At 41.6% G+C, this 26,796-nt stretch overlaps 1 protein-coding gene and 1 long non-coding RNA gene across 13 annotated transcripts in view; one reads left to right on the top strand and one right to left on the bottom strand.

Moving 5' to 3' along the window:
- Positions 1–26,796, top strand: part of PHACTR1 (phosphatase and actin regulator 1) — a 423,459-nt gene that overhangs the window by 292,252 nt on the left and 104,411 nt on the right. The window lies entirely within an intron of this gene.
- LOC122464538 lies at positions 21,002–21,507 on the bottom strand. 2 transcript variants are annotated; one of them, XR_006288675.1, is made up of 2 exons: positions 21,433–21,507; positions 21,002–21,152 (listed from the first exon to the last, which is right to left on the bottom strand). It is a non-coding gene; the product is annotated as an uncharacterized LOC122464538 (long non-coding RNA). The 2 variants fall into 2 exon arrangements; XR_006288674.1 differs by having other exon boundaries at positions 21,429–21,476.

Here is a 26,796-nt window from a genome sequence, read left to right as displayed (position 1 = left end):
TATTTTGAATTAAGCAAAAACAAGACAAAAAGGGCACTGACCACTTGCAATCCCTTGGCAGTTTCACAAGAGCAGGGGCATTAATTCTGGTATCTAGACGAAATTCCGATTTGGATCATTACATTCTCCCCAGTATTCCCTTCTGTGTTAAATTTCAAATGGAGTTGTTCTTTCCATCCTCTTGAGAACTGTTGTATAATGTTGTTAGCGCAGCATGATTACAGCTTCCCAGCCCAGCAGTGGTTGCATTTCAGTGGTAGGCGAATAACCTGTTTATGTGGTCTACTAAGTGCTTTATCATCTTTCTGGGTGAAAGATGTAATGTAAATATATGTTGCTGCTATTTTGCTTTCAACTTCCCACTGCTTTTGTTAACAAATACCAAAAGTGTGATTTGAGTGTAAAAGTCCATATCTAATTTTTATGTTGTGGTTGTTTCTGTTATAACATGCCTGGTAGCACAGAGGAGTGGAACATAGCACTTTAACCCTGTCACCAGAAAAAAAATATTTTTTTGGTTTTGGCCCTAAAATCTGCTCTACGTTAAAAATTACCAGCACCCATGGAAAAAAGGACTTGTACTCCTTTTTTTGTTTTGTTTCTTTGACTTATAAAGAAGACCTGAAAGATGGGGATTTTGACGTATTAGGTTACATTAGAAATTCAGATCTTGTCTGTACTGGCAGACTTTTAATATGACTAATTGAAATGATGCCAAAACGAAGTCAAGAGTGAAAGATGAGGAACTGAAAAGGGAGGGAATTTTTGGTCAGGTTGTTTAAAAGACTTTGATTTAGTTAATAGCTATTAAACTTGAATGTCTAATTAACACTTTGGAGAAAGGACAACTTTGTTAAAGGTTCAGTGTCTCATGCACTTCAATTAAGTTGTTAGAGCTCACAATAGATATCATTGGAGTCCCTCAAGAGCTCTTCCAGCAAAACAAGAGAAGACCAGACTTGCCATTCCTGATATTTTTAAGGTAAAAAAAAAACTTTAAGGAAAAAATAATCACCTCTACCACCTTTCTGGCCTTTTTTATTCATCCTAAAGAAGGGGGGAAACGTACATAGACCAATGTGTTTTTTTTAAAATAGTGAATTAAAATATATAAAAAATTATTTGGCAAACTCTACTCTCAATTACTCAGTTTAAATCCTCAATAATTCCATTGAGCTCAATGGAATTTTACTCAAGATTTAAATCAATGTAACTGAGCGCAGCATTTGGCTTTGTGTTTGTGGTAACTGGATATCTACACTGGACAGCTTATTGTTTTTGTGGGGTTTTTTACTCTTCAAAAATTAGGATGGAAGGAAAACATCTGGCTTGTCTATATCTGTCCACTGAATGAATAAATAAATACATAATATAATCATTTTGACTTTATATTTGCTACAGAATCTTTTAAAGAAATTATCTCCTGTGCTTTGCCAAGGCATGAATCTGTTGTGAATATGCTTCATTGCATTTCCCTACATAATGATAGGTGAATAGTTTCCTCCAATAGTGCACAGCAGTGACACCCCTTCCTAACTCCCCTTTGGTGTATAAAAGAGAAGATAAAAGGCCATTTGAGCTCAAAAATATTGAACATAGTGCTAAGCAGATTTTAAGTCCTTAAGGGTGCACTTTTTGAGCATTACACAAGAGATGCCTGCAAGAAGGAACCCACCAGGTGATTGCACATTGAATCTTTGTGCACACATCCTCTGTGCAATGTTGAAGAAATTTTAGCACTTGGCTTTTTTTTAGATACAGCCTTCAAAAACCCTAACTTGTACCAAAATCCCTGGCAAAGTCATTTGGTTCAATTTGTAATTTTTTCCCCTTAGTCTTTTTATTTTTATTTTTTGGTTGGTTTTCATTCTGTTACCTCTTATTTGATGGCTTTGTGAATAATCAAGTGTTCCTGTGGTTTCTCAATGTATATAATTATGAAAATTATATCAGAAGCCACAAAGCCTTCTGGAAATGTTCTCCAAATCCATCGTGCTATCAAAGCTGTTTGGCTGAGCTTGTATATTAGAAAGCCTAGAAAAACTATGAAGTGTTGACATATTCAGATTTTGAGACCAACCATTAGCCTTCAGTTAAATAAATTACAGCAAAATGGGGGGGGGAGAAAACCTGACAGTTGCATCCAGTTTATTCTACTCTCCTGATGAAACCAATAAATAGATCCCATTCCAGTAGTGTGAGTCTGTTTGAGGGCCTGATACTCTGATGACCTAAGCACTGTTAAAAAGATTCAGTGGGAATTTGATGTGCACTCAGCACCTGGTAAGATCAGATTCTGAGAGAATTCCTTGAGGACCACGGTTCTATCTTAGGAACCAGGGTTGTTTAAAATTTTAGTTACATTTATTTGTTCAGTCCATGGAGTCTTGGTCACAATTCTGCAGGCCTTCAAGAACTCCAGCTGAAGTTACTGGAAGAGTTGCCTGAAAAAGGACTTCAGGAAAGAGTCCCTTCCCCCATCCCCCCACACCTGTAATATGTGCTTGTTCACCAGTAACACACACACTAGACATGGATGAACCATTTACAATAAAATAATAGCCAACTTGAAACTTCCTGCAAAACTCAAACCAAGCTTTTTTTTCCCTTTGAGTTTTGAGTAAAGTCAGATAATGTTTTCCATCATGAAAATCCCTGATCCTTGGAAGTGAAAGTGCCAGAATCACATAAGTTGAGACTGTTCTCCTGAGATTTCAGGTTCAATTTTGTAACCTCAATCAGTTCCGAGTTTAGTGTATCAACTTCGGGGTGATTATTTGAACTTCCAAAGTTAAAACTTGGTTTTGCCAAGATTTAATCATGTGGGTACCTTTACTGTGAGGTCAATGGAACTGCTCACACAAATAATGTTATGTATATGAATAAGTGCAGGATCAGGCTGCTATAGAGGCTTATCCATTACAAGCAGACTTCAATAAAGGAGACATTATCCCCTCACTGCTGCAGAGGGAAGAAATTCAGGCAACTCCAATTCTGAGTCAATGGGAATTACAAACGCACCACCTCCACAGATTGATGGGAAAATAGATCCGAGAGTCATAGGAGTCACAGTCCATTTCTGCAATCACTTGATTGATAATCATGGATGATAATCATGTAAAGAACCTTTCAGTATATCTAGTTTAACTCCCTACCACTTGCATCAAATACTATACTAATCATGCCAGACATTTGTCAATGTTGATCTTGATAACTTCTAGTGATTAAGGGAAATCATGCAATAAACTGTTAAAATGTTAACTTGTTCCTCCTACATGTGAGAGACTAATCATGGTTCTAACTTGATTTAAAATTAAGATCTGTAATGTTTGAATTGGAAGTTGTTTTTCATTGTTTAGCAATCTGCATATTCTGCTGCAAAATTTGTGAACTTGGGCTCTCTCCAAAATTGGGTTCCACTGGCTTCCATCTTCTCACTCCTCTTGGTCAAGGAGCTGTTGAAGGGCTAGAGAAAAGGCGTAGGATGCATTGCCTTCATTATGCTCATGGTACCCACCACTAAGGTCCAACTCCAAGAAAGCACTATAGCATGTGCTTAACTTTAAGCACATGAGTAATCCAGTTGATTTCAGGTGGAACTACTAGTGCTTGAAGCTATAGCTTACATTTGTTCACACACCCATACACACACACACCACACACACACAAACTGTGGTTAGGGCCAGGGCTTTTATAAACCAAGGTTACTGTGGGTATCTGGTCAACCTGTAGCTTGACCAGCTCATTTTGTTCACAAACCTCTGGAATCCACATTGCTTATTTGAAAAAAAATTATTGATACATGAGTTAACTTTCCCTCAAATACCGGCAGTGTTCCACCTCAGACACCATTTATGGGAGGACTGTAGAGGTAGTGCTATGGCCCACCCCTGTCTGGATCACAGAGTTACCTCTTATTTACTTTGAGGAATCCAAACATCCAGACCACACATTGCCAATTGTATATATTTTATTAAGTAGACTAAATAACTAAGCAAAAGCATGAAATACATATAAACAGGTCAGCTTGAAACAAAGTGAGTTAATATAAATTCATTAAATTAATCTGATCATCAAGTTGATTAAATCATATCAAATAAATCAGCTAGTCCGTATAAGCTTTATATAATAATTTGGGAAGGCAGCAGTCTTATTTAGCTGTCAGACCCAACTTAATAGGGCTTTATCCAGCTCAATGTAAATCAATATATTTAGGTTCTGGCCAAACAGATGATACAAGGAGGGTCAAATCATTCCCACGTTCAAGTTAATGTTGAGACTACAGCTCTAATGCCAGTTAAGGTAGTCTGCCCAAATTGTGGGTTGTAGATGGATAGCCAGTCTCTTCTCCCTGCCATCCCAACCTCCATCATAGGAAACAGTGAAACATTCAAATACAATAAAAGATAACACTGCTTATTTTCTCAGGACTAATCATACAACTCCTAACCCATAAAATATGTGTGTGTATGAAATCTTTTAGACAGCAAGGTTGTTCAATCTACAGCTGCCTTAGATATTTGGAGAACTCTATTGCAGGTACCATTCTCAAATACATTCTGTGTGTTCTGTACACACACACCCCTGCGCACTCATGACCAGCCATCTTTTGGAATTAAAAAGAAATGCAAGATTGCTGAAGTAGAAGTGTCACTCTACTAATGAAGATTGGAAAACCAAACTAAAGAGATTGATACTTATGCAGTATGGTTGTAGCAACTGGTGGTTTCATTCAGAGTGAGGAAGCTGGTATGTGATTGAAAGGATTAGCTTGTGGTCTTGTTGGCTCCAGGTTTTAACATCGGTGAACTTGCTGGCTAGCTAGGGGTTACTTGTAGACGTGAATCTTAGGTGTTGCATGTTGCCGGACTCCTGCCCCTTGGTGGAAGGCCCCAAAGGCGAGGAAGCATAGGTTTCTTTGTCAGGCATCGTGCCATTGCATAGCCAGAGGCCAGCAACCAACAGCTGCTGCAGCAGCCACTGCAGGCAAACCAGCTCAAGCAAGCAAGCCAAGCAGCAGAAAAGCTTCTTCCTTTCATTTTGTTTTTGAAGGTGGTGGTCTGTCTGTTTCCTCCCCCTTGGAATTCCTCAGCAGCTTCTTGGCAAATCAGAATGGGGCACTCATCTTCTGAGGTTACTGGCACTACTAAATAAGATCCAATTAGGGTACCTCTGTGCAAATGAAGAGCCTCTCTATTCTAGTAATTTTGGCCTCAGAAAGTTCACGGATCCAAAAATATACTTAGTCATTTAGCAGATCTGTAGGCATTTTGAGACTTTTGAGGACATGGGTCAACCCAGACACATTATCTCACCCATCCTAAAAAGTCATAACTCAAAAATAGTTCTAAAAATCTAAAGCTATCTAAAAGTTGGAACTGAAATCATAGGAATATACCAATTATACATTCACTGAGCCAGGCTCAGCGAAGGACATTTCCTGTTTTACAGACAAATGCGTATAAATTCACCTTTGTTTTGGTACTCAGCAGCTCAGCTTTGAGCATCATTTTTTGTCACACAGAATCCAGGAGAAAGGTTAGAGTCTATAACTCAGAGTAGAAAGTCTTTTTCTCCTGAAATCACAATTTTGGGTTCAGTTTTTATAGGCAGGCCTAGCTGCCTCATACAATTGATGCAAGAAAGGCAAAGATGTAATAATATTGTCACCTTGAAAATACACACAGGAACGGTGTGAATGTTGCATCATATACACAATCACTAAAGCAGTTCTCATTATACTTAAGACACACACTAGAATGAGTGCTAACCAGCCATAAAGCAAAATGCTACATAAAGCTAAGGAGTTCTGAGGTTCTACAGTAGAAATTTTATTTTTGTCTACTTTGTCCTTCTTTCATCAGATGAGGTTCATTAGTTTGTAGTGAAAGAAAGTTTGATACTTGCCTTTCAAAGAATTACATCAGCAGGATAACTCTAGTCATTTTCCATGCAGATGTTTAAAAACCTGTTTCTCCATTTAGCTGCCCGAGGATTCAAGTTCAAGGTTTCTCCTGTGGATTTTTTTACATATCAGTACCATTTCTCTTTTTAATTTCTTCATTGTTTAGGTCTTCATACAGGTGAATACCATACCTTATTTTTTAAAAAGGGCTGGATAACTTTGATCTGTTATAATATTTGCCTGCGAACTAAAAGAAGGGTAATGCTTTCGTCACATATTAATAGATGTCTGTCTTGTTCAAAATTTGTTTCTCTGAATTGAATTAGTGAAAATAGTGGCAAGAAGAGAGAGATTTTCCTAACACAAGGGGGAGAGGTAACATTTGCTGTGTGTCAAGAATTATATTTTCCACAAGAAACAAGTGAGAGAATGTAAGAAGTTAACAGAGGTGCTTAAAAAGTACTGGATAATAAAACCAAACTCTCTAACTGAAAGATGTAAGTTTCATCTGAGAAACATTGTGGAAGGCAAAAATATACAGGATTTCAGAAGTGACTATTGATTTTGGGTGATTCTAGTTTTGGGTGCACAATCTGAGATGCTTTAAAGGGGATTGAGTTTCAAGAGGTGCTGAATTCCCACCTTCTGAAACTTGGGTTCCTTCAGGGTATCTCATTAGATACCCAGAGTCAGTGATCACGTCTGGAAATCTTGGCCATAATATCTCTGGATTTCTAGCCATTCTGAAAAAGCTTCCTGCTATCTGTCATTTTCGGTTACTTTTTGCAAGAAACCCTTGGAGATTATATTGGCTTTGGAATAAAGAGAAAGAGGCTCTTGGACATGGTTTATAAAATGAAGTCTCCCTGGAAGGAGCTATGGATATAGCTTTAGGGCCTTAGTCTTAGCTAGTGTAAAATAAGCAATTTACTGGGTGTATGGCAATTTACACAAACTAAGAATCTGGCCCTTAATGTTACCTCTAAGGAAAGATTATTTTATGTCTTAGTTTGTACATGAATTTGAAGCCACTAATACCCAAATATTGGTATATTGGTTAATTTTAAATAAAATGTTGCTGTCTTCTGGCTTATGTTCAGAAAAAGACTAAATTAAGCACAGTTGTCCACTTTTAGTAAACCAATAAATCTACATGGGAATGGTTAAGAGCCGCTTCAGTTCTGCTGTGAAACATTAGTCAAAATCTACGGAACAGCTGGCCTTCCTTCTCTCTCCTAGGAAAACAGGCAGCAGTTAGGGCACTAGCCAGTGCTGGGCAAAATTTCAGATTCCAGTTTCTCATTTCTTTGGTGCTTCAGGCATTGCTCTTCCATCATAAAACAATCAATAACAATTAGGAGCTGTCGGAATTGAAATACAGTTCACCATCATGTTTCCTACAGAGGGAAGAATAAACTAGTTTAACTTTCTCCAAATCAATGAATGAATAACCCTGAAGGCTACAAGGTCTATGGTGAAAAAATTTCTGCCCCAGGATCACACAACAGCTAGAAATGTGACATGCTATTTGACAACAAATGCAATATAGTGTATAGAAGTTGATGTATTAGTAACCTTAGATGCAAATACACAGCATTATATATTACTCAGCATACATTGTGTGATCAGGTAAGAATGATCCCATGTAATGCATACCTGCAAGGATGCAAGATTAAAGTTCCTTTGTTTGTAAATACAGATTAAGTGGCCCCACATTCCTGAACAATCAAATAACTGAATAAAATATGGAGTTTAAATGTTTAGTTTGTGTCTTTTATTTCCTAAACCACAAAACCTAACATTTAAATTACACACTGTTAAGTTCTGAACCATCGGAGAAGCTGTTCCATTTGGGACTGTGTTACAGAGTACAGTTATTTTGTGCAATATTATCTCTAGTTATATTTGTACAGTTACTAACTACAGATATTTCTAAACTGTTATTATGCCCCCTTTATCTATAGCTATCATTTTTTTCTGTTTTAATATTTCTGTATAGATCAGTGCCTTCAGCTTCTGTTCAAATATGTTAGTCTCTAAACTTGCTCCCGTTTCTTCAAAGGACTCCCAACATAGAAGATAAGCACATTAGCTGGATGTTTCTACAAAAATAATACTCAATGAAATAGTAAATAGTTTTAACATTAAAGGCCCCAATCTACTCACACCTGCCTGAGGAGAGCATTAGGCCCCATATTGTCATCATTAGGTTTGTAAAATTAACATCCCATTGAGATGAATGGGACAGTTCATACTGTCGATAGAGCTGTTGGGCCACATTCTGATGGAGTTACTCTGGATTTACACGGGTCTAACTTAGATTGGTCCAACTGGCCCATTGTTTATGTCTGCAGATTCCAGAAGACAGCACTGCATTGGTTCAAGTTGGGAAAGTTATCTGTGCAAACAAATGAGCAAAAACCCAGAGAAAGAACCAAAATCTGTGAAATAAGCTAAAATTCCACATTTATCGATTTCCGGGACCCCTAACTGCGATCACATGTTAGGTTCCAAAATGATGAAGTAGCCATTGCTCCATTTTGTGTCCTGAGGCAATGATGTGCAAGAAAAGTTACCATTTAATCTGGGGCTGGTCTGTGCCAACCTGTTTGTGCCATGCCACAAGATAGGTGTGTCATGGCAAAGCCAATCACTAGATGATGTGATCAGAAAACTGCCATATTTTGGATGAGACTTTTCTCTCTGTGTTACTTGATCTTTTGATCAAGCATTAAATATACAGCTCCCAATTTGGCTTCTCACTGAAGCTCTGCATTTAGGGGATGATACCAGTTCATTTTTGTGTTTCTGAGTGTATCATTCTCAGCTATGAGTCGTTTGATGTTTCTAAGAGGTGATTGAAGGATTATTGCTCTAGGTACAATTTCCTTTGGTTAGTCATGAAACTCTTGGGAACTGGATTATATATCTTTCACAGGCTGCCAAACCAATTTTATGGCTTATTGGAAGACCTAGCCTTCAGGGAACGTTCAAAATCAATTAGATATTCCTGCTGCTAGGTTTGCTTTGCTTTGCTGCCCTTATTTTAATAGATGTATGAATGGCTATAAATGTAATGTCCGTCCATTTGCCATGTCTGTCTGGCCCCAATCCACAAAGGTATTTAAGTGCCTAACCCCCAGATTTAAGCACCTAAATCTTGGGTTTAGGCACTTAAATCCCAGTTTTAGGCTCCACTGAGATGCACAAAACTGCTGCCAAATCCAGTAGCTGGCTAGACTCACTCAGCACCTATGTTTCCAGGGTGAAAGTTCCCTTGGTGCCGGATATGTGCACCGCTGCCTCAGGCTAGGCAACATATCCAGACGCCTATCTCCTACCTAAGCTACAGAGCAATTAACAACCCAGGGATAGATAGGCGTTCATCTGCCTAAGTCACCTGCGGGTCTGATCCAATAGGCCTGCTCAGAGGCTACTTACCACAGCAGGTTCCATTCAAAATCTGGCAGGAGGAGGTGGGGTTGGTGGTAGTGCCATCCACCTTCTTACTTTTAGCTCAATGATTAGAGCACTCACCTGGGATGTGGGCGACCCATATTCCATTCCTGCCCACCCCCCTGCCAGAGGGGGAGAGAGGATTTGACATGGGGTCCCCTACCTCCCAGGAGAGGGCTCTAACCACTGAGCTATGAGCTATTCTGATGTGGGGCTCCTTCAGTCTCTCACAAAACTGGGTGACTGGGCAACAAAATGGCAGAGGGAATTAAATGCTGATAAATGCAAAGTAATGCACACTGGAAAATGTAATCCCAGCTGGATAATAGACTCCAGTGTAGCAGCGCTTTGTGCTTAAAAATGCCCTTTTTGGACAGTGGTTTCTCCTAATTTGCAGGGATTTTGCAGCCAATGCAAATACTTACTTGGTGTATGGAAGTATCTTGCAAATTAACCTTTCCACATTGTGGCCAAGATGAGCTTTCATTAGGTAATAATATATTAATTTCCTGTGTTAGCCTGGCTATTGAGACCACGCAGTCTATTCTGGTAAAGCTAAATCTACATGAGTTTAGCACTTCATTTTGCTGTTTACCATTAAGACATAAAAGTTAGTCATTTGCCTTATTGCAGATTTAGCTTTTCTATCAGCTGAGTTATCCTCCAGGCTGGCAGACCAAGTAGGTAAACTATGCTGATTGGCTAGCAGATTGGTCGTCTTCTCCTTATCTTGACTATCCAGCATTCCTCCTTCATTCTCACCCTCCACTCACTTTTTCTCCTCCCCCCCTCCCCCACCCTGCCTTTATCTCCTTTTTTGACAAGAAAACTGGCAGGTGAACCTGTCAAATTGCAATACAGGGTGGTAGGGTTGGATTTTTGGTTTTGCTGCTTTCGAGATGTAGGAGTTATACCGGAGGATCCAGTCTACTGACATCTGTTAGACTCATTTCTGTAAACTGTGGTCTGTATTTTGCCATCTGGCGATGTTGTCTAATGGTGAGAACATCTGAAAGTGGCAGCTTGCCGAGTTATTTGCATCTCATATGTAAACTCTATTTTGGAGTGGGTTGTGTTCAGCTGCAAGAAGTCATGAAAGTGTTTTCTCATTATGATGATGTCACTGACGTAAATGGCTTGGTTTTGGTTTGAAAAGGATTAGTTGCACTATTATGTATCAATGTTGCAGATATATTTCTGCAATTACAGATGACGCTGCTGATCCCCATTGCTGAGCCATCTGTTTGCTTATCGTCATCGTGCTGCCAGAGAAGCTCATTGTGGTGAGACGTACTCTGGCTGGTGGTACAATCAGGTGTGTAAGGATTAATTATCTCACCAAACTATTCACTGTTTTCTTCTAGCAGCATCTTTATTTCTTTTGAAGACTCCTTTACTGGCCCTGCAGGATGCATAAAGAAAGTTGAGTTGATGAAAACATGTACAATTGACTGGGCTGTAGGACTGCTCTTTAGAGGATGATACTCTGTGCCAAATTCTGCTTTCCTTCACACTGATCTCAGATTACTGTAGTGGTGGTTTTTGGTTGTGAACGCTTGATGTATTGAACCCATAGTTTCAGTTTATAGTTCATAGTTTATTGCAGTTCCTCATGCGTTTATGTATGCTGTTACACCATGTTGTAGGCAAAAACATCAGTTTATCTTTTACTTGTGTTCCATCTACAGTCTGAAACACCTTTGGGGTCTTTCACTATGTTTATCGTATAAAGTCTGCACAAGTCTGCCAGCTTCTACCAGTATACTGAGAGTTTCTTGAACTAAACCAGAATCACTTTTTATTAAGTTGCTGTCAACTTTATTGAATACGTCTACCTGCATGAGTATCCCAGCATACTTCTGACTGAAACCTCACATTCCTGACCCAGCATGCCCTGGGTCCAGTGTAAATCCTGGTGTGGATTCTTCTGCAGGTGGTAGTTTCTCTTCAGTTCTTTCAAAGTCCTGATCAGGTTTCTGAACTTCTTCCTAGGATATCTTATGTTACTTCTCAAGGTGAGAAGAAAATAGGTTGGGGGTGTGTGTGTGTGTGTGAGAGAGAGAGAGACAGAGAGAGAGATCAATATATATTCTCTCTCTATCTTGCACAGTTTTGGAAGGACATCAGATCTCATTGTCATGCTGGAGTAGATGGATCTTAGTTGCTGCTGCTGATACAGGAGGACGCAAACTGTGCCCCAGCACCAATGGGGCAGCTATACTCCATAGAGCAGGGGTGGGCAAACTTTTTGGCCTGAGGGCCACATCGGGGTTGCGAAACTGTATGGAGGGCCGGGTAGGGATGCCTCCCCAACAGCCTGGCCCACACCCCGTATCTGCCCCCTCCCACTTCCCGCCCCCTGACTGCCCCCCTCAGAACCCCTGACCCATCCAACCCCCCCTGCTCCTTGTCCCCTGACCGTCCCCTCCCAGGACCCTCTGCCACTAACCACCCCCCCCAGAACCCCACCCCCTATCCAGCCCCCTTCCCCCCATCCCCTGACTGCCCCCCAGGATCCTCTGCTCCTTATCCAACTCCCCCGCTCCCCACCCCCTTCCCATGCCACTCAGAGCACCGGGACTGGCAGCCGTGCAGCCCAGCCGGAGCCAGCCACACCACCGCGCAGTCTAGAGCACCAGGGCAGGCCAGCGGCTCTCACAGCCGCACTGCCCAGCAGGAGCTCGCAGCTCCGCCTCCCAGAGCGCTGGCAGCACGGTGAGCTGAGGCTGAGGAGGAGGGGGGACAGCAGGGGAGGGGCCGGGAGCTAGCCTCCCTGGTCGGGAGCTCAAGGGCCGGGCAGGACTGTCCCGCAGGCCGTAATTTGCCCACCTCTGCCATAGAGTATGTATCCCTGAGGGAAGACAGACAGTATTTCCACCACACCCGTTCTCACTCAGTAGCGTTAATTTGCACCCAGGGGTCCAGAGCAGCCACACCAGTGAAGACTGTCTAGAGAATTTGCTGGATCAGAATATCCTCCAGCTGCCCTGGCCCTGCCCCTTGGCAACACAATCCATGTTTGAGGCTCTTCTAGCTGGTACCAGGCCATCAGAAGACTAGAGCTAATAGAAATGAAACCAGATATTATAGGGATAACATAAACATGGTGGAATAGTACTCATGACTGGAGTACTGATGTTGAAGGGCATGTGTTCAGGAAAGACAGAAATAAAGGTAATGGTGGTGGAGTAGCATTGTATATTAATGATGAGGTAGACTGTAAAGAAATTAGAAGTGGTGGAATGGATAAATCACTTTGGGGAAGAAAGCTACCAGAGGGATAGTGCTTGGAGTATGCTACAGATCCCCAGGATCCACTTTGGGGAACCCAGATAATCCCCATCCAAGAATATTAAAGGAACTGGCACATGAAGTTGCAAGCACAATAGAAAATATTTTTATTGAATGTGTGAACTCAGGGGTCACACCCTATTACTGGGGAATTTGTTAATATAGCACCTATTTTTAAGAAAGGGGTGGGGTTGTGAACTAGGAAACTACAGGCCTGTTAATTTGACCTCAGTTGTATGCAAGGTCTTAAAATAGATTTTGAAAGAGAAAGTAGTTTAGGACGTAGAGGTCAATGGTAATTGGGATAAAATACAACATGGTTTTACAAAAGGTAGATTGTGCCACATCATAGAAGCATAGAATCATAGAATTTCAGGGTTGGAAGGGACCTCAGGAAGTCATCTAGTCCAACCCCCTGCTCAAAGCAGGGCCAATTTTTGCCCCAGATCCCTAAATGGCCCCCTCAAGGATTGAACTCACAACCCTGGGTTTAGCAACCTGATCCTTTCTTTTTTTTTTTTTTTTTTTTTTTTTTTTTTGAGAAGATAACAGATTTTCCAGATAAGGGGAACGCAGCAGATCTAATCTACCTGGATTTCAGTAAGGCATTAGATACAGTTCCACATGGGAATTACTAGTCATGGCGGAGAAGATGGCAATTAATATGAGAATTGAAAGGTGAGTAAGGAACTGGTTAAAGGGGAGACTGTAACTGAAAGGTGAACGGTCAGGCTGGAGGAAGGTTACTAGTGGAGTTTGTCCGGGATTGGTCTTTTTAACATTTGTATTCATGACCTTGGCACAAAAAGTGGAAGACTGCTTATAAAATTTGTAGGTGACACAAAGTTGGGAACTATTGCCAAGATGGAGGAGGACTGGAATATCATACAAGAATAGGGTTGCCAACTTTTTACTCGCACAAAATGGAACACTCTTGACCTGCCCTCTGCCCCACCCCTCCTCCGAGGCCCTGTCCCTGTCCCGCTCCTTCTCAGAGGTCCCACCCCTCACGCACTCCATCCCTCCCTCCCTCTGTCGCTTGCTGTCCCCACTCTCACTCACTTGCTTATTTTCACTGTGCTGGCTCACGGGGTTGGGGCCCAGGAGGGGGTGAGGGCTCCAGCTATAGGTGCAGGCTCTGGGGTGGGGCCAGAAATAAGGAGTTGAGGATGTGGGAGGGGGCTCCGAGCTCTGATCAAGAGGTTTGGAGGGTGGGAGGGGGATCAGGGCTGGCGGGGGGTGAGGGCTCCGGCTGGGGGTGCAGGCTCTGGGGTGGGGCTGGAGATGAGGTGTTTAGGGTGCAGGAGGGGGCTCCGGGCTGGGACTGAGAGGTTCAGAGGGCGGGCGGAGGATAAGGGCTGGGGTATGGGCAGGGGAGTAGGGGTGCAGGTTCTGGGGGACACTTACCTCAAGCAGCTCCCGGAAGCAGCCCCTCTGGCTCCTCCACAGAGGCACAGCCAGGCAGCTCTGGGCTCTGCCCCATCTGCAGGCGCCGCCCCTGCAGCTCCCATCAGCTCTGGTTCCTGGCCAGTGGGAGCTGTGGAACCAGCACTTGGGGTGGGGCAGCCTGCAGAGCCCCATGGCTGCCCCTAGCATAGGAGGCTGAAAGGGACATGCCGCTGCTTCCGGGAGTCTGCCTTAGCCCCACTGCACTGCCGATCGCACTTTTAACGGCCTGGTAAACGGTGCTGACCGGAGCTGCTAGGGTCCCTTTTTGACCAGATGTTCTGGTCGAAAACCGGACACCTGGCAACCCTACAAAAGAAAATATGGATGACCTTGAAAACTGGAATAATAGAAATGGGATGAAATTTAATAGTTCCTAAGTTCATGACCTTGCACTTTGCACTAACAACAAGAACTTTTGCTATAAGTTGGGGACATATCATTTGGAAGCAACAGAGGAGGAAAAAGACTTGGGTGTATTGGTTGATCACATGATGACTATGAGCCTCCAGTGTGATTGGCCATGAAAAAGGCTAATTGCAATCTTAGGATGCATCAAGCGAGGTATTGCCAGTAGAGATAGGGAAATGTTATTACCATTATGCTAGGCACTGGTGAGACCTCATCTGGAATATAGTGTGCAATTCTAGTCTCCCAAATTTAACAAAGATGAATTGAAACTGGAACAGGTGTAGAAAAGGGCTACGAGGATGATCAGAAGAATAGAAAACCTACCTTATAAGAGGGAGACTTCAGGAGTTCGGTTTGTTTAGCTTAAGCAAAGGCTGAGGGGAGGTGTGAGTGCACTCTATAAATACATGGGGACAAACACCAGGGAGAGAGAGGAGTTATTTAAGTTAAGGGCCAATGTTGACACAAGAACAAATGGATATAATCTGGCCATCAACAAGTTTAGGCTTAAAATTAGATGGAGGTTTTTAACCATCAAAGGAGTAAAGTTCTGGGGAAGGCTCTGAGTTACTACAGCAAATTCTTTCCCAGGTGTCTGACCGGTCGATCTCACCCACACGCTCACGGTTTAACTGATTGCCATATTTGGGGTCAAGAAGGAATTTTCCCACAGGTCAGATTGGCAGAGACCCTGGGAGGGGGTTGCTTCCCCCCCTCAGGGGACACAGGTCACTTGCTGGTTTGAACTAGAGTAAATGGTGGATTCTCTCTAACTTGAGTCTTTTTAAATCATGATTTGAAGACTTCAGTAACTCAGCCAGAAGTTAGGGGTCTATTACAGGACTGGGTGGGTCAGGTTCTGTGACCTGCGATGTGCAGGAAGTCAGACTAGATGATCACGTCAATCCCTTCTTGCCTTAAAGTCTATGAGACACCTTTGACTGATGCAAGCATCTCCTCAGGTAGACTTGATACTGCCACGAGGGGTCTTGTACTATGGTCTGAGTCTATGAAAGCCAGGGCAGACCTAGCGTTAATAGAGACACTTCCATGTGCTTTTGGCAAAACCCTGGCTGCGTGTTCTGTTTCTTCACCAGTCTGCGTAGTTTGCTGTTGCTGCTGTTACTATCTGATAGTTGCATGATATCTACTCATGAAGATTGTGGGTCTCTGTTTATCAGCTGGAGAGATGAGAGATGACAACTTTCTGCAGAGATGTGTGGCCTTGCATTAATTCAGAGTTATGTTCTCTTTGATTTTCCTCCTGACAGTTCCTTCCATTGTTTTGCTTGAGATGTCCTGTTTTATTTCTTGTCTGTTCATTTATTCATCTTCTGTCAGGCTTCCTCTATTTGGCCTGAGGAATCCATTATGTTGAGTTACTTTGCAGCTGGCTGGAAATTTAGCCCCCTTTCCTAGAATGGCTTTCCTTTGATTGCTTTTCAATCCTGCTATAGATAGATTTGCATTCTGTCTGGTTTTGGATTGGATTTCTGATTTCTCTAGTTCAGTTCCTTCTGTTAGTTATGTTTCATAGAGTTGTTCACATTTTACTTATCTGGATTTGCTTGTGTTTACTGAATTCTTGATTGTAAGCCATGTTTCTGAATCCTATTACTTTATCATGGTCTTCTCTGTTTAATGTGGTCTGCAGCATTTTGATTAGCTCCTGTAATTCTCTGTTTAGAGATTTGATTTTGTATTCATATTTTCTGATCCTTTCTTCTGGCAGTTTACTATATGTTTGCTAATCAGCTGTGCAGATCTACAGTTTTATTTAAGTGTGACATTAATTAAAATATTCAGTATTACTTTCTTTTGCCAAAATCCAAGTGAGAAGTAGAAATGGTTCCTTTCCTTCCCTGTGGTTACTGACTGGGGCAACTGATATTTGACCCTGCAGTTAGTAATCATAGGATATATAGTTTGATCCACTATTCTTCAAGTGGGTATCGGGGAGTGGGGGCGTGTAATTTCACAAGACTTCCTCCAACAATGTAGATTCATCTGTCACACTGTTCCTGGTCTGCTGATCAGTGCCTTTTATTGCGTATCTGTCTGGCTTTATGTAGAAAAAGTGGACCACTGAGCACAGGAGGACTCTCCCAACTGATGCATCTATATTTTGTGCACAGCTCACCTATTAGAAGCACTCAGTGAGTGCACCCAGCCATATGGAATGCCCGGTTGTAGAGAAGGAGAGTAGAAGTGGCTGCAATTTTTCAAATTTTGACATTTTTTTTTTTTTTTAAAACACAAAGGTTTGGGGGGGGGGGGTTTCTCGATAAAATGTTGTGATTGCTGATTTGACTAGCTCTAGATGAGAGGGAACTTCCTGATGATGCTGAGTTGGCACCTCTGTTGGTACATCTGTTGTCTGCTGGAAGGAATGTCATGACTGCAACAGATCTAATAGCTATGCTTTCTGGCAGCTGACCTAAAGAGGGTGTAACAAACAAGCCCTAATTCTGCCACAATTGACAGATTCTCCTTTAGCTTATGTGATAGAGGCTGGAGTTTGTTGATCTGAAAGGTTCTGCTTTCTGTACTAGAAGGTGCATATACGCAGTGACAGGTGACTGTGATGCCATTAAGTAATCGAACCTTTCATGGTGCCTATCTGGTACTCTCGGTAGTGAAGTCAAGGGGCACTGACTATTCCAGCTCACTATGGAGTGTTCAATAGTCGGACTATCATAGGGGATGAAGAGAGACACAAACTAGGTGCTCTCCTTGATCCCAATTTCTGTGCAAACAAAAAGCACTGCTAGGTTCTTCCCATGACTTAAGTGAGTCACTGTCTACAATAAAGCCAGTTTCAGTACAAAGGATGGGAATAACATGAACAAGATTCATTCTGGCTTCTAGTTGATTTTTAATCAGTTATTTTAATTGTCTTAATCAGTCATAGACTGATAGATTTTAAGACTAGAAGGGATGATTTTGACCATCTTCTAGTGCAGGGGTGGGCAAACTTTTGGCCTGAGGGCCACATCTAGGTATGGAAATTGTATGGTGGGCCATGAATGCTTGTGAAATTGGGCTGCGGGAGGGAATGAGGGCTCCGGCTCGGGGTGCGGGCTCTGAGGTGGGGCCAGAAATGAGGAGTTCAGAGTGCAGGATGGGGCTCCGAGGTGGGGCAGGGGATTGGGGTGCGAGGTGGGTGGGGACGGTGAGGGCTCCAACTGGGGGTGCGGGCTCTGGGTGGGGCTCGGGATGAGGGGTTTGCAGGAGGGTGCTCCAGCCTGGGACCAAGGGGTTCAGAGAGCAAGAGGGGGATCAGGGCTGGGGCAGGGGCTTGGGGGGCGGGAGGAGGTCAGGGGTGTAGGCTCCAGCCAGCGTTTACCTCAAGCAGTGGCATGTCCTCCCTCTGGCTCCTACACAGAGGCATGGCCAGGCGGCTCTGTGCACTGGCCCATCCGCAGGCACCGCCCCTGCAGCTCCCATTGGTTGCGGAGCCCCTACTGCCCTTACACGTAGGAGTCAGAGGGGGGACATGCCGCTGCTTCCGGGAGCTGTGCGGAGCTACAGCATGCGTGGAGCAGGGCAAGCCCCGACCCCGCTCCCTGGCGGGAGCTCGAGGGCCAGATTAAAACGTCTGACAGGCCAGTCACGGCCTGCAGGACATAGTTTGCCCACCCTGTTCTATTGGATAGGGCACTGGAATGGGACTCAGGGAACCTAGATTCTGTTCCTGCTCCTGCCACTGATCTGTTGATGTGACCTTGGATAAGTCACTTCACCCCTCTGTGCCTCAGTTTCCCCAGCTGTAAAATAGGGATAATTTAATGGTCTCCTTTGGAAAATATTTTAAGATCTGCTGATGAGAAGTGCTATATAAGAGCTTGGTATTACTGTTGTTATTTATTCTTAGTCTTTCCTGTATAACATAAACCATATAATTTCAGTCAGTAATTGAGGCAGTGGAGGGAATTACTTTTCTCTGTCATTTAAGTGTTCACTGATTTGGAAATGCAATTCACTCTTTTGCCATTTGTGTAAGCTCAGCAAATTAAAAAAAAAACCCACATAACTTCATACCCCCCCCCCCAGCATCTCTTTCCTTCACTGACTCACATGTTTTATAATATTGCAGTGTGGCAGCACAAGCTGTGGTTGGGACCAGAAAGAAGTTCTGGTATGTGGACACCACAAAGAAATAATGGCCTCCTGCTTTGTAGATAGTGATTTGCATGAATCTTACCTTGTGGAAAGTGTTATGGCCCCAAAACCAAGGCTGAGACTAAAGAGATACAAAACTTTTGTATATAATTGTAAACGTGGTCCAGGTTTGCCAGAAGCTTCTCTGTAATGAAGCACACTCTTTTGAACGCTCTTCCCTTCTCACAGGTTCTGGGGAGTGATTGTATGGGTTTGATTTGAAACCATGCAGGGTGGATTTGATTTAAGTCACGAGTCAGGAAGACTCGATTTAATCATGGATTTCTACATAAAAGTGCATGCTTGTTGGTTGTTATACTCTTAATACATATTCTTCACAACTCAGAGATAGACGTAGGTTTCATTTTTAGAAGGTATACACTATACATTTTTAAAGTGATTTATTTTGAAAACTTTTCAGATTAGTTTTACAGCTATATCAGATTGTTTGGTTATTTCATTTACCAAAGGTAATTGAAGGAAATATTTATGAAGTCGTTGGGAGGTGAACTATCTCCAATTCAACAGGTTAATCATTAATATTTGGAGGATTTTCTTGCCATGCTGTATTAGGAGAAGAACATTACCAGACAGACTTTTAAATTGTTTTATTTAACTAAAACAACAACGTTAAGTATTCTGGATTTTTTTCTTCAACAGCAAACATATAATATTTTAACAAAACAAACATATGAATTTTTTAATTTAGTTAAACATTCAAGTTTTTTAAAATCAGGTTTGTTTTTGTTAAAATTGTTTTTAACTAAAATAGTTAAATGAAATATTTTTTTCAAAAAAATAAAAATTAAATCGACTATGTTAACCAGGTCAACATGAAAAACTTAAAATATTGGCTTCTGCAGCTAACTCAGTCGTCTTCACCTTCATTTTCCTGTTTGTTCATAATCTGGAAAAGAAAAACAAGCTTTCCTGCTTTTTCAGGTCCCAAACAATTTCTCAGTTTGGAATGAATTAGTCCAAAGGAGGAAAATATTCTTTCTACACTGGCAGAAGAAGCTACTCCTGTTAAAAGTGAGATGATCACTTCAACAGTCTCTGAATCCAAGTGTTTAAGTGACTTCCACCAGTTCACTGGTGTGACTTTCTTTAAAACATCATCAGCAAACATATATTTCTTGACTGGTTCACCCTTAGCTCTGGAGTTTATTATAGTTGGCATTATGGAGGGATGATTGCTGGATGTCCATGTCATAGCCAACTCCTCTTCTTCAGCAGTTAAGGTTTGACTCTGGTACCGAGTATTGAGAATATTTGCAAGAAAAGGAGCTGGAGATAGTGCTTGTCCCATTCATTTTTTTAATGCCTGTAATTTAACTCTGTCATTGCATATTTCTCTCTTTAAGATCTCACTCAGTTCCTTCCAAATTTCAACAGCATCAGCAACAAAACAGCTATTTCCCTGCATTTTGTTCAAGGCTACAGAAATAGGCTTCAGGTACTCGGCATGTGTTCAGCATTTCTCTTAAGCCCAATGTTGAGAACTTTGACTGTGACAATGCCATCTATTTTTTCATGATTTTGTCCACAAACTGTCATCAGATTAGGCCAGTTCTTGCTATAGTGCTCAAAACAGTCCACTACTGAGTTCCATCGCAAGTCTTGTGGGAGAGTTAGCTTGATTCCTCCCACTTTTTTCAGAGCAGCTGCTGCAAAGTGGTTGTTACAGAAGTATTTTGCAATTTTAACAACATTAGCTTTTATTTCTGGAACACTGAAGTCTTTGGCTGCGAGGTGCATCAAATGAGCACTGCAACCGTATGTTATTAGCTTGGGACTCTCTTCACTCTCTTCTAAATAATTTCTTCTCATCTTCTCATTGTCTGTGACCAAACTGTGTACTAGACATTTGAATTTTTTTTTCACAGTTTGTTATAGCTTTTACTGCTACTTCTTGTAAGTATTCTGCTGTGTGTGCATTTCCTGATGTATCAATTGTTTCTGTAAGGAAAACATTCCCTTCTTCTGTTGTCACACAAGCACATACAACAGAATCATTGTGGACATTGCTCCACCCATCAAGACTCAGGTTAACAATTTTACCCTCTAGACCTTTTGCATACTGCTCAATTTCTCTTTCATACACTTTATCCAGCAATTTCCCTGCGACATCTGCTCTGTTGGGTGGACTGTATCCTGGTCTTAATGACTGAACCATGTTAATGAAGTGTGGGTTCTCAATCATACAGAAAGGAGAGTTTGTTGCATAAACAAACCAGGAAATTTTTTTCATCAATTACCTCTTTTTGTAATCTGCTGGTTCTTATCACAAACTTCTCTATGGTTGTTTCTGGATGATGGAGATTTTGTTTTCTTTTTGCTACAGGTGATATACTGTGGCTATGTGACATACATGATGTGACTGAAACACTATAATTGGCGGATAATTCTGAAACTATAGGAAATGATGGTGATCTTGAAGGTGGATAGTCTTCAGAATCCTGTATGTTGAGGATGGATTCTCCTAAACAAAATAAGTCAATGCAGTTATTTAATTATTACCATACTGCTCATTTAGTATTACTCATTGCATTCACTGACACTCAGTACTACTTTAAAGGTGAAATTGTAAAAGGAAGATCTGCCTATTTCAGCTATTTATTTTTTATCACAACTGCATCTAAAATGATAGTACCATAGAGTAACAACTATATTTTTTGCTCAAACATGAGAATTCAAGAACAGACCAGAAGGAAGACAGGTAGTCCTTAAGAAAGAAGTATGAAATAAAAAAGTTTACCAACCTGAAGATCCTGCGTGTTCAGACATGTTCCTTTCATCATCTTCAATGCAGCTTCCTCCTGAGAAGGAACAGTTCTCATGATGTTGTTTCATTGAGGCAACCAGGCCTTGCATTTCTTTGTTATACTGTTTGCATTTTGCACGCATGCCTGTCGTACCCACAGGTAGAGGAACTTCATTAAAATATTCCCAAACTGGGTCTCTTTTACGGCCTGCTGCCATTATAGGTTTTCCCTTCTAGTGAGAGAATGGTATGGTAGATCTCAAATCTATGAAGGCTACGCTCAGAAAGACCTCAAGACTTCTGGAATATGCTGCTCAAACAGTTTCACTTTTGTTTCTACTGTCTGTCCCTCCCTTCTCACATTTATCTCCAGACTTCTTCTCCTTCTCCAGATCTATTCCACCCCCAACAATCTTCTATTCATTGAACTTTTTGAAAGGTAAGGGATTGACTCTGTGTACACAAATTTGCAGAGGGACAATAGGGTTGAGGTCTGTTATTTCTCACCTCTATATATTCTTTATTTATTTAAAAACATTTTTGTTGTTAACAAGCATGTTATCTCTGGAGACACAAATCCAGTTTGAGAACTGCAAAACTAAGCATCTCTGATGTTATCTTCTAGACAGAGCACTGAGTCCCATTGGGTAGATAGAAAGATTAACCTAAATAATCTATACAGAAGCTCCTGGAATCCCATAAAATTGGGTCCCTAATCCATGAACTATTGGAACTCATTTACAAAACTTTTCTTAAACATTACATAAACATAAATATATTGTCTCATGCTATAGAATTAGAATTTGTAATCCCTATTCCATGATGAGATATCTTTGAGCTATAAAGTATCTTAATTAAAACTATCCTTCGATAGGTTTTTTCCTCAAAAAGCATTTTATCAAAAAATCCAATTTTTTTAATTTTATTTTTAAATCATTGATTTTTATCTACCCTGAAACCATGCAAAACTGAGTGAGTTTGTTCACTTTCAGTTCTAAACAAGACAAAATTCAGTAGTTCAGCTGAGCTTACTTTGATTTTAAAGTTCATTCAAACTACAGACCCAAAGCAAAACTCAGGGATATCAACTCATGTGAAATGAAACTAGGATGATCAGATGTCCCAATGTTGTCAGGACCATCCCAATAGTAGAGGCTTTGTCTTATATAGGCAACTATTACCCCATCCCCACTCCTCCATCCCAATTTTTCACACTTGCCATCTGGTCACCCTAAATGAAACAAACCAAAAATGAATTGAGCCTCCTGTGAACTGGAACCTGTGAGTTTTGCCCTGCTCTGTCTGAGACTTTCATCCACGTTATTTCTCTTTTCAAAACTACTCATTTAAATCAAATAGGATACTAGCTGACTACCTAGAAACTCCATGTGTGTGAAAAACAAGTTTCAGGATGTCTTAATATACAGTTTACTGGTGCCTCTCATGTGAGTATCTCATGAAAATACATATCTCTCCTCCTTCATAATTCTAAAGGGAATGGTGCATGTTTGTGTATCTTCACACCATGGAGCCAGTAACTTACATTTATTTTCTAACTATCCATATTTGGAATATTAGAAAAGCAAATTCCGAATATTGATTCCAGATATAGTTTACAAAAGAGAGAGCTCTTGCCATGTTGTAATGACCTCTGTTGACTACATGACCAATGAAAATACAGTGGTCTTTAAAAGGAAGAATTCAGACTAAGCATGCCACAGTGTTCCCTTAGAGAAAAGCCCAGGGGGCAGCCTCACACAAGAGCAAGATTAAGATCCATCTGACTAGAGCAGATTATTTTGAGTGTTGATTGTCATCCCTGTAGTTTAATCAGCAGCATGGTATGTTGTGCAAAGGGTGGCAATCTTCTCTCATATATGTGTTGGGGACGCTGATGTGCTACAGAGGTGACAAGCTTGGTCTGGGAGAGATGGGTAGGAAGGGTTGATTGGCTGATGTTTCCTCACTACATAAATGTCTCTGTGGCGGTTTAATGCAGCAGCTTAAGCACTGGGCACACAGGCAGCTGTATGCTTCACCTTCTCAGCTGGAAACAGTCCATGATCACTGTTATCGTGGAGCATAAGGGTTTATTAAAGGAATAAAGACAAAATAGTGGTATGTTTCCAGAATGAAGGCGCAGGAAATCCTTGTGACCTTGTCTAGACTGTTCTGATTTTCATGGATCAGACACAGAGAAAAGCGCTACTTGAATAACAGAGGGGTGACCCTACTTTTAAAAAGGCTCAAAAACACTGGCTCAGAAATGTAAATAAAAATATTTCTTATCTTTAATTTTATCAAACCAGATAGGAAACCGTATACTGTAGATCAGAGTAGCAAAATATGTTCTCTCTGTGTGCCCATGTACGTGTCCTCTTTGTCTAGAAACCAGCAACTGAAAATTGGTTTATTTAAAAACTAGTTCATTTATTTTGATAGCAGAATACCATTTTAAAACTTAATTAATTCCTATAGCAAGAGCTTGCAAATGATTTATATCCTCCTGGAAAAGGAACCATATTGTATGAATGGACAAAACAAGGTTAATCAATATATCACTAGTAAAAATCCCAATGGAAGGAATACATCTTAAATATTAATTATACTTAATTTTCCCCATCACTGAAGTTACAAGGTTCTCAAGAATCAAAGGTTAATTCATAAAGGTCTTTATTTTTCTTCTCTTATGAATAGATCCCTTCTAAGTACATAGTGAATAACTTTATGCTGTACCAGCTTCCTCCTTTGAAAAAAATCCTTGGCAAAAGAGCTTTCAGTCTTTGTCAGGGTAATTCTGAGCTCTGCAGGTAGTTCACACTGTTCAAGCTGTTAGTTCGCTATGAGTTTTACACATAGGCTTTATGAACTGTAAGTTGTGCATTTGTGATTATCTCACCCTGATTCCGCAGCACCTTAAGGAGAACATGCACATAAATATACAGGACTTGTTTGGTGGGGAGAAGAGTCCTAATAAAGAAAAATTATTGGTTCTTGAGTTTTAATATCATCAGGTCCTGCTGTCACTCAGAGCTGTCCTTAGATGAACAGCCTGACAAGCCCTTCCTGTAGATATTTTGGTAACTAAACTCTGGTTCAGTAGGGTAGGTGATTAATTCTTTGAGTGTAGCTGCCAAATCCTTTCTAATGGACACAGGAGACTTTTTTTTAAAAAAGAGCAAAGTTCTTGTTTTTAGCCCAAGTTTTGAACAGAAGCTTTTGTATCATCTTCTGCTGTGAAGACTATGACAAGCACAACTTTGCTACAGGGACGGTGAAGAAGCTGGTGTGCAGACAATCATCCTAAACAATCTATGTTTAGACTTCTACATAATTTAGCCTAAAAAAATAGCCTCTCTGTGTGTGTGGGAAGCATTTCTCTCTACTTAGCTGTCTGGCTATCCAATTATTTTGAAGAGGGGACTCTGTCTGCTGTGATTTTTTTCACTATTTCTTGTCTTTCCGATTAGGACTGTTTGACTAAAACCTAATGTCTGCCTCTCTGAAATGTTGACTTCTATCCATGAAATTACCTTATTCCTTAACACTGGTTTTGATTCCGCAGGGTGTAGGATGGCGTGGGCTGAAGCTCTTCACTTATGCTTCTTCCTGAGTATAAAAGAAATGTTACTTGTAATGCCTTACGGAGTGAACTATGGACTAAACAGAGAGAGTGTGTGTGTGTGTGTTTGTGTGTGTGTGTGAGAGAGAGAGAGAGAGAGAGAGAATAATTTGGTCCATCTGCACATGTATGTACTGTGCATGCACACACACACATATTCCTGTGTGTATACATATGTATATAGATACAATATACATTGGTTATCTAGCTGCCCAAGGTACAGTTTAGTATATTAATTTTTCAAAATATCGTTTAGCAATACTTGACACTCTCAGTATCTCCATTCAGTGAACAGTGCTGCTGCCTGTAAGCAGGTGTTGTTATTTTGGTGATATTTCTTCCAACTTGGTTTCCTGTAGAGAGGTACCGTTAGGCAGAGTGAATGCACTTCACTGTTTAAATGAATGAGAAAAGAGAGATTTGCTCAGAGTTGTTGAAAAAACAGTTCAACAGGCTTAAGTTTTTCCTATTTATTTAAGGCCACGTCCTGCACCACTGAAGTCAGTCAGAGTTTTATCATTTAGTTCAATGGGGACAGGCTCAGGACCTCACTGTGCTCAGTGTTTAAAAAGAGCAAAGCTTTAAAAACGATGCCAAAACAGAGCAGCATAAAATCCCACCTAATCCAAGGAAATATAAAATGGTAGGATCTTGAAGCATTTACTCAGGCTGACTCCCACTGAAGCCAGTGGGAATTTATCGTAAAGAGGACCTAAGCAGCTCAGGCAGCCCCTGGGCCAGCTGCACCAGCTGCTGCTGGGGCAGTCTTTGTCTCCCCTCCCCCCGGGCCTCCAGCAGCAGGAGTTTGTGTGGGGGAGGGTGGCTCAGGGCTAGGGATTGGGGTGTGGGGTGGTACTTACCTGGGGGGGGGGCTCCCCGGAAGTGTGACAGGAATGCCCCTCCCTCAGCTCCTAGCTCCAGGTGCTACCTCCACCCACAGGCACCACCCCCACAACTCCCATTGGCCATGGTTCCCAGCCAATGGGAGCTGCAGAATCGGGGCTTGGGGTGGAGCAGAGGCAGCACATGGAGCTAGGAGCTGGAGGTCGCCGCTTCCCAGGAGCTGTGTAGGGAACCTGCCCCAGCCCCCACAACCCCCCTCCCTCCCCCGAGTACCCATGGCGCCCCTCCCAGGCCACGTCCCTCCCCTGCATACCCGTGGTGCCCCCCGAGGGCGCACTCCCCAGAGTATCCATGGCACCCCCAGGGCTGCTCCCCCAAGTCACCCCCTCCCAAGTTTTACTTAGGGGCATATAGTAAAAATCATGGACAGGTCACGGGCAGTAAACAAAAATTCATGGCTCATGAGCTGTCCATGACTTTTACTAAAAATACCCGTCACTAAAACCTAGCCTTATTCATAATCAATGGAACTTCTGCTAGTGATGAAAATCTGTAGGAGTTGTGCTCATTAACCTCCTTTAGGGTGACCAGATGTCTTGATTTTATAGGGATAGTCCAGAGATTTGGGGCTTTTAGGCTCCGATAACTCCCCCACCTCCGTCCCAATTTTTCACATTTGCCATCTGGTCACCCTACCCTCCTTAGAGTCCAAGGGTGAACTCCTGGGCCCATTGAAGTCGATTGCAAAACTGCCTATCACCCCAAGGGGATAAAAGACCCAACTGTCTCTCAGTTCCTCTCTTCTAGCCGTTGGGGAGCCTCTCCATGCATGTATCTCATGTATCTTACAAAGTTGAGTTTGCTGTTTTTATTGTTCTGGTAGTTAATAACAGTTCA

This window comes from Chelonia mydas, chromosome 2 (assembly GCF_015237465.2).
Source record: "Chelonia mydas isolate rCheMyd1 chromosome 2, rCheMyd1.pri.v2, whole genome shotgun sequence".
Taxonomy (NCBI): domain Eukaryota; kingdom Metazoa; phylum Chordata; order Testudines; family Cheloniidae; genus Chelonia; species Chelonia mydas.
This window is presented reverse-complemented; position numbering and strand designations above follow the sequence as displayed.